Consider the following 7,560-nt stretch of genomic DNA (forward strand, 5'->3'; position numbering starts at 1 on the left):
CAACTTATGTTATATAGATTTTACCGCACACCCAAATCCCTGTATGACTGCAGAGAGAGTCCTACTGTGCGGGAGCAAGCAGGGAGCCAGCCCAGGCCAGGGCTGATGGTGGCCTGGACGAGGGTGGAAACAGTAGGGACACAGAAAGAGGGTCTGACCTGGGGCATGCTGGGGGGTGGGGGGACAGCACCGCCAGGACTTCCTGGGGCGGGCTGTGCAGGGTGAGGCATGGGGCAGGGCGGTGCCCCGTTTCTGGATGGAAGGATGGACCCAGACAGCCTGCCCTGCAGCTGCTTGTAGTCAAGGTGGGAGAAGGAAAATCTGAGCTCAGGCCGCCTGTGGCTGAGGTGCCCTAGGGGCAGGAAGACCAGGGGAAGCCAGAGCAGTGTTAATGGGGAGGGGAGGTGACATCTGAGTTGGTGTTGGGACAGTGAGTGAAGAGTCCACGAAGACAGATGAGGGAGGATAGCGGTGGGGGAAGGACCGAGGACAGGCCAGCTGTCTGCAGCATGCTAATGGAGGTGGCCCGGGCTTCCCGTCACGGTCCTAAATGTTCAGGTGAGGAGCCCAGACTCCACTCAGTAGGCACAGATTTCACGGATTCCTACGGATCGGAAGGGAGCGCGAGGCTGGAGGTCTGGGCAAGGCTGGCTGGTACCAGGACATGGCTTGCCCGAGGTCAGGACCCCCTGGCTCTGGATCCAGTTCTGGGAGGCCTCAGTGAGCGGCAGGAGGTGGGCCTCTCCCATTTCAGCCCAGAGATGGTGGATTCTAGAGTAGAGAGAGGCCCGTGAAGCCGTCTGCCTCTTCCTTACCTTGTCCTGGGTGTCCCCACAAGATCTTGTCTCCCGGTCTTTGCCTGTCGCTCACTCACTGAGCTCCAGGCACACTGGCCTTTTTCTGTTTTGCAAACTACGTGCTCCTTCACACCCAAGGGCCTTTGCACTTGCTGTTCCTGCTGCTAGGAAGGCTTCCCCCACCTCCAGCCTTCCACATGGCTGGTTGCTACACAGTTGTGTTCCTTTCCAGGTCTCTGCTCAAATAGCTCCTCCTCTGAGAGGCCTCCCTGATAAGCCACCCTTGTTTCATCTTCTTTCTGGTTCTTATCACTAAGATGATCTCACTTGTTTACTTGTTTACTATGTGTCTCCCACCTCTGCCCCAACCAGAAAGGAAGCCTCAGAACCCCAAGAACTTGTCCATCTTGGTCACTGTTGTGTCCCCAGCCCTGGAACAATGCCTTGCACTGAATGTGTACCCATTAGTACTTGCTGAATGAGTGAATATTTTAGGGGCCCCCTGTGCAGCTAGGGAAGCAGACCAAGGCCCTCTCCTCCTCCTGGAGGTCTGTCAGGCCCAGGGTGACCCTCAGGGATCCCAGGCCCCCAGCCCCCACCCCCACCCACTGGCAGCCCAGGACGCTCTTCCTTTGTTCTCCCTCGGGGTTTAGGCAGCGGGAAGGCCAAGGGTGTTCTGGGTTTGGTTTTTGTAATTGGTTTGATATGATCATGAAAAGTATCTAAAAATTGGACAGCTGGAAATGTTTTTCCTCCCATTTATTACTTAAAACAGCCTTAGAGTTTGGGGTTGTTTTAAAAATCAGATTCTCCTCACTAAAAAAAAATAAAAATAAAAAGTAAATACCGTGAGCCCATTCTTGCATATTTCCGGAGAGACCCTGCAAGGTCACGACAAGGCCTCTGCGTGTGGGGTGCGGGGCTCCTCCGGGCTCCAGACAAGAACTGGGGAGCGTCCGGGGCTGGGTCTCGGCCATCCTGCAGTCACGGTACCAGGAGGGGAAGATAAATTAAGATGAGTGTGTTGCTCAGTTAGACATTAACCACGCCAGTGAAAAAGGATTGTGAATGTTAAAATGGCCCAGACTAAAATATACGGAGGTTAAAATACAGGGTAACTTTACAAATCACTAATAATTTCTTTGGCTTTCACTGCAATAACATTGATTTAATTCATTAGATTCCTTTCTAAATCTATATTTCAGTTTTAGAGTTGTCAGTTTCTGTTAATGACAATTTTGCCCCATCTGTTCCAACATGAAAATGAGGCTCCTTGCCGCAGACAAGATAGATCTCTAAGAGTTTAAGAAGGAGAAGTCTTAAAGGTATTTCACTCAGATGAGGCCCGTTGGATGATTCACACTCAGATTGAGGCTGCCCACAAAAGAACTTTGCATTGACGCCCGTGGAGAGACGGACACCCTCCCCCAACCACATGCATCCGGCGACCACCCCGTGGCCACCCTGTGCTGCCATCATCCGATATTTCGGAGGGGAACGCTCAAAACATTACCACTCATTCTTTTTTTTTAATGACAGAGCAATAATTCTGGGTGTCAGCATATCAGAATTCCAGCGGCTGTGAGTGGAATAAAGATGGGTTGCTGTAATTTGGCCATCCAAATCGTCGTATTACAGTAAGTTATTTCCGTGAGGCCGGTGAGCTGGTGTCTGCTGAGGGGGCGGTGTCCGGGCTCCCAGCTCTGTGACAAACATGTCTGATGTCCCCCTCCAGCCCACCAGCCCACACATCTGCCAGTCTTCTGCAGGAGATGGTTTTGAAAGCGTGTGCCCAAATCCGGAACCAGATGATGGCATTCGAGGGGCCAGTATGGGCTGGGCACAGGCCTCTGATGAGAGGAATGAACCAGACCGTAGGAGCACGCGACTCTCCTGGAGAGAATGGGCCCTGCCTGGCCACAAACGGGGGTGGGGGGAGGCATTCCTGAGCCCATGGCAGAGGTCCTACATTCCTGGGAGGGGGGGAAGCTGGTCCGCTAATTATCAATCACGGAAAAATAAACCTGCCCACTAAAGAGGACATGATGTGTAGTACAGGACCCGAGGAACTGGGGATTTTTTAAAATTTAGAAACCTTCTACAGGAATAGGCAGGCATTAAAACATATATGGAATTAGGCCCCATCGTCAAAGTTAATATTCACCATATGTATTTACATTCAACGCAACGCCAGCAAATGTGTACTGCCTTACAGCACGTAGGGAGGGGAGATTGCCTCTTGCTCAGGCTGACATTAGGTTGAGTTACTGTTCTGCTGTAGACTTCTCCGGAACATCTAAAGACAGTCGAGAAAAATCAGACTGAAAATCCTCCTTTTGGATCTGCCTCCTAATTTCAAACACAAATTAGTGAAATTTTAACATTTCAGATATCACACCTTGAGCAAATTAAAAATCAACAAAAATATTAGGGTTCTCTGTGACCTGCTCATGTGTACAGAATATATAAAAACTTTAATCAAACACTCGGGTTTGCTCAGTTTTAAATTGTGTTACTTTAATAGTTTCTTTTCTGCTGTTTATATTAATGACATATTCCCATCTAAATACATCGCTGTGCCGAAAAGCCATCACAACATTTCTAAGGTTGAATGAATGCGGTTGTATTCATGGTTTTTTAATAAAAAGATCTTTTTCTATTAAGTCCCCTCTTGTTTTTTTTTGTTTTTGTTTTTTTTTTCCTTTTTTGTTCTCCAAGGATCGAGGTTCTCCTCCACATGTACAGAAGCTCGGGGAGTGATGTAAACTCACATCGGCATTCATGCTCCCTTCGTGTGCAAATGCCTGCTTTCTAGCCCCGTTTCCACAGGCATCCGAGCCAAGGACGAGGCCATCCGGGGGGTGGGGGTGGGGTTGTAGAAGCACAAATTGCTTTCTCTAAGCATCAACAGAAGGTCTTATCACTTGGGACAGTGTCTTGATTTGCTCTTCTCTGGAAAGTGGTAGTTAGCTTATGCTCCTGATCTACTTGGTGAGGGCCACACCTTGTCCAGATGTGTCTGGAAGGGGGTACAAGTGGGCATAATGCCGGGTGAGTGGTTGACCCCGGGCTCTTCGAGGGACAATTTGGGATTTAAGACCCTTCGCTACCAGATTGCTGAAAACCTCCAGAGAGCTCCCAGGCCCTCTTGATTAAAGTTCTCACACTGCCTCTCTGATCTGGAGCTTGTCTGGGACTCTGAAATGCAGAGTAACACAGCCTGCTGTGCCTTGGGGACAGGCTTCATTCAGGTCGCTGTTTTTGGCAAAACCTAAGTTAAACTTCCCAATTCTATAAAACTGATCAATTGTCAGTGTGCCAAGCAGGGGAGGGAGGGTGAGTCATAGGTTATTCAAGGGTTATTTGGAGATAAATTCCCTAGAGGCCAGGAGACTTTGAACTTGACTGCTCTGGACTTGGGGCAGAGGACTCCAGCCATCTGGCCTAACCCCTCATCTATGCAAGACAGCCTCTAAGTCTGCAGTGTTGTCCCTTAACAGAAAGTAGCCAGATCTTTTACTACAACATTTCAGTTAAATCATAAATGCCCCTTAACTATAAATACAAATAAATGCATTATTACCCTTATATTTACACTTATTATGTAAAGTGACACCTAGGGGTCTAGTCATTTACAAGTTCTGATCGAGATAAAGCCTTCATCTGTCTACCTTTCCTTCAAAGTTATTTTTGGATTTATGGGCTATTATGAAATATTTCAAACATAAAGACCAAAACAAATAACGTAATAAACACAGACGTGCTCACCACCCAGTTATATCACATCTTAGCAGGATGTCAGATCTGCTCCAGAATTTTTTTTTCAGGAGCTAAGACGTTCCGACAGCAGTGTGCCCCTGGCTCACGGGCTCCCTGCAGCCCAGGGATGGGTATCGCTGTCACAGGGAGTTTTAACGCAGGCCATACCCTTCCAGCCCAGGCAGAGGAGTGGACTGGCCCAGCGGAGAGGCTGGTACTTGGCAACACCATCTTGAACCTCTTGCTTCCTCGTCCCGAGGACTGGAAGGAAGGCACTCTCAAAGCAAAGGACACAGGTTTGACCCGGAGGCCCAGGAAGCATTGTGTATGGTTCAAGGTGCACCTTGATCTGCAGGCTGGAGAAATGAGGTGATCAAGGCTAAAAATGAATATGCCTGATGTGGGAAACTAGCCTTCTGAAATAATTAGGCCACGAGCCGCAGGATGAGGCAGCGTGATGCAGGTGTCCTTTGAATAAGAGACGCTCTCCCCCTCCCTCCTGTGCCGTCTCCAAATGGTTGAAAAGTACCTTAGTTCTCTGGTGGAATTGGTTTTAGAAATAATTCATTTTCTGACCATGCAGGACAGGGGATTCAAGATGCGTCTTCTTAAGCCGGTTGCGATGAGATCAGGGGCTTTGCTAATCAACTAGAAATATTCCTGGATATGAAATCTTTACCTGTTTAAGAAAATTATATAATATGGTTCGAGCAAATTAATTCCATCTGGACCAGTTACAGCACATAATCAGCTATGTTATGCAAATAGTTATCTTTGTGGTTGAAATCAATAACTTATTTTCTTCTGTAATAAAGAAAAAAGGGGAATAAGCTATTATTAATTATGTAAAAATGAAATCTTTTCTTGCAAGGCTGTGGGTTTCATTTCATTACGAAGGCTTTCCTCATGCCAATTTCTGGGACCCTGACGAGAGCCTTCGGAGGGACGTCCCTGAGGCCACCTCTCGTTGGAAAGGTCCCCTGGGTTGCCGAGCCGAGGCCTGCTTCTCTCGGGAAGCCCATGTGGCAGCCGTGCATGCCTGGCCGTTTCCCCCAGCAAGCTAGCTTAGCCGGGCCCGTCCCTCGGGGTATAGTTCTGAGGAGCACCTTATTTATAAAGCTTGCTCGACCACAGTTAGTCAGGATCAGCTCCAGTTATAGATGAAGTTAATGACAATATTGATTATGCCATAACCCATGTGAATACCGAGTGTATCGCCTTTTAGCCACAGGGCCATATTTATGAGCTGTTTCTGCCCTCCTGATCATGGCCCGGTCCTGCAGGAAAATCACTCTTCAGGCTCCATTCTGATCCAAAGGCGTGAATCTCTTGAGACCACCTGAGGAGCATTAATGCGGAAGCAATGGGTGTAACTCTTAATGCCAGCCAGGAGCCCTAGCACCGGTTCGTTTTCTCCGATGACCATCCTCACCTGGAACTCCTCCTGCAGACACGGGCCCCGTGCAGGGAGAGCCACACTGGCACCCCGCCCCGGGATGGCCACGGGGGGCTCTGGCCAGGTCACATCCCAGCTGATTTTGATCGAATCTGTTAGGGGTATTATCCCCGGGTCTGCCCTCACCAAAACTGTGTGCACAGTCCCAGAAACTTCAACATGCAAATCCGTCAGAGCATCCGTGGGGCGGCAGCATGGTTATTTTTGGCCCCCTGCCATTTCATTTACGAGGTACTTGTATTTGACAAACGGATCTCATTTATGCACAGATACCAGGCTTCTTCCTGCCCGATTATCAGGCACGAGACCCTGCCCTGACCTCGGTCGTGCGGCTGTCACCTCAGCAGAGGGTCCATGCTTTCCTGGCTCCTGTGAAGGTCCATTGCAAACACAAGCTGGTGCCTGGTATTCTGGCAGAGGGGCTCTGAAGCTGGGGTCTGTGTGAGTCTTTATTAGCACACTGCGTGTGCCCGGCAGGAACATTCCTCTCCCTGAAGGCCTTGGGGGCTGCTGGGGGCAGACTCAGCTTTCAGGGGACCCGGGAGCAGGTGGGTGAGTGGCCTGGGTCCATCCACGTGCTGCTGTGAGGGTGTCGGCTGCAGGAGGGTCAGAGGCCGGGTGTGCAGCGGGCAGGGTGGCCTCCAGGGGTCAGGGACTCGACCGCCAAGCCCAGGGTTTCCCAGGGAGCCCTGAACTCTGAAGTCTCTTCCTCTGCCTTCCCAGCTTGGCTGCTGGCCCACCGCCCTTCCTCCTCCTGGGAAGCAGGTGGGGCCCCCGTCGGCCTCTGCGTGGGATGGCAGGCAGACGCCTCGTTAACCACCCTTCCTCCATCCAGCCCTGTTTATGGATTCCTCTGACCGAGTCCGCCAGGCGGCTTGAACCGGTTGTGGACAGCTGGGCAGCTTGGCATTTTATGGCAAGTGGCGGCTTCCCAAGGCTGTAACTGTGTGTGCTGGGCGGGTGCCGAGGGATGTGCCTCCCTCACGTGAGGGCCTGCCCTCCCCAGGGGTGCAGACCCCGGTTGGGGCCTGTGAGCTGTGCTGTCACCCTGGCTGGTGAGAGCAGGCGCAGAGGGGTGTGCAAAGCAGGCCCTGGCTGGGCAGCCGGCAGAGGCTCCGTCGGGAGGGAGCGGAGCACCCCCACCCCATCCCAGACTGATGCTTTCATGATAATGACGCCTCCTGGGGAGGCACCTTATTGCTCTTCACAGAAACGATCTCTACCAAGAGAAATTAGTTGTTTTGTTGTTGATGGAAAAGAAACGGAAGGAGCTATTGTAAAGTGTTCTCTCTACTTGGAGGAGACGGACGGCAGCAGGGCAGCTCACAGGTGGCTCCCTCAAGACCTCATGCCCTCAGGGGGTACCGGATCATGCAGGGGTGTGGCCGCTCTCTAGTGGGGAACTCCCGTCTGGACTAGCCAGGGGGCTGCTGACAGGCTAAGGTCCCGGCAGGCCACCCCCCCCCCCACCCCACAGAGCACACCCCTTGGGCTTAGGTCTCTCAGCTCCATCGCTTACTCACTGTGCCATTCCCGTGCCTCAGTTTC

The 7,560-nt window shown here is 51.1% G+C and overlaps 1 long non-coding RNA gene across 1 annotated transcript; it reads left to right on the forward strand.

Moving 5' to 3' along the window:
* The first annotated feature begins 210 nt into the window (after positions 1-210).
* On the forward strand, positions 211-3,460 carry LOC113595305 (uncharacterized). The gene is made up of 3 exons (XR_003415790.2): positions 211-558; positions 2,337-2,434; positions 2,533-3,460. It is a non-coding gene; the product is annotated as an uncharacterized LOC113595305 (long non-coding RNA).
* The last annotated feature ends 4,100 nt before the right edge of the window (positions 3,461-7,560 follow it).

Source organism: Acinonyx jubatus, chromosome E2, assembly GCF_027475565.1.
Source record: "Acinonyx jubatus isolate Ajub_Pintada_27869175 chromosome E2, VMU_Ajub_asm_v1.0, whole genome shotgun sequence".
Classification (NCBI taxonomy): Eukaryota; Metazoa; Chordata; class Mammalia; order Carnivora; family Felidae; genus Acinonyx; species Acinonyx jubatus.